A 661-nucleotide genomic window follows, 5' to 3' on the forward strand; every position below is an offset into this window, starting at 1 on the left:
GTGTGTGTGTGTGTGTGTGTGTGTGTGTGTGTGTGTGTGTGTGTATGTGTGGGGTAGGAAAGATAAGATGGCACCGACTGATTTAGTGTGTGCGTGTGGGTTCTTAGTGACGGATGATGGGTGGGTAGCTCAACGTTTAAGAAAAACAGCTGTCCTAGCAACATGGGGATCCAATCAGAATACCAAATGTCCATCACGTGCCACTTTATGCTGGTGCCTGAATGAACATATTTGTCTGTGTGAGAGTTTGTGCGTGCGTACGTGCGTGTACGAGCGTACGTGCGTAAAAGTGTGTATGCGTGCGTGCGTGCGTGCGTGCGTGCGTGCGAGAGATAGTGAGACAGAGGATTATGTATTTATGAGTATACGTTTGTGTATTTCTATTTCCCTTTTGTATATGTAAATGTGTTGATGTGTGTGTGTGCTAATGTGTGTCAGTGTGTGTGTGTGTATCTAGTTTTGTGTAACCATGTACAGGCCGGTTTGTATACGATATGTTTATTCTACAGAATCAAGAGTAATGAGGATTTAAACAAATACAGATATAATTGGCTTTCTCGACTACTAACCATCGTCTTTAAACTTCAACAAATTTTTAACCGCTATTTAATCTTCATATAATCATAATCGATACTGGTAAGTAGAAAGAAACAAAGCATAT

The 661-nt window shown here is 41.1% G+C and overlaps 1 protein-coding gene across 1 annotated transcript in view; it reads left to right on the forward strand.

The window, feature by feature from the left end:
• Positions 1-381: 381 nt before the first annotated feature.
• The window catches only part of LOC106879527 (outer dense fiber protein 3), a 45,563-nt gene continuing 45,283 nt past the window's right edge, over positions 382-661 (forward strand). The window contains exon 1 of the mRNA XM_052976205.1: positions 382-636. The gene's annotated coding sequence lies outside the window, so the exon portion shown is untranslated. The remainder of the gene's footprint in view (positions 637-661) is intronic.

This window comes from Octopus bimaculoides, chromosome 2 (assembly GCF_001194135.2).
Source record: "Octopus bimaculoides isolate UCB-OBI-ISO-001 chromosome 2, ASM119413v2, whole genome shotgun sequence".
In the NCBI taxonomy this organism is placed as follows: Eukaryota; Metazoa; Mollusca; class Cephalopoda; order Octopoda; family Octopodidae; genus Octopus; species Octopus bimaculoides.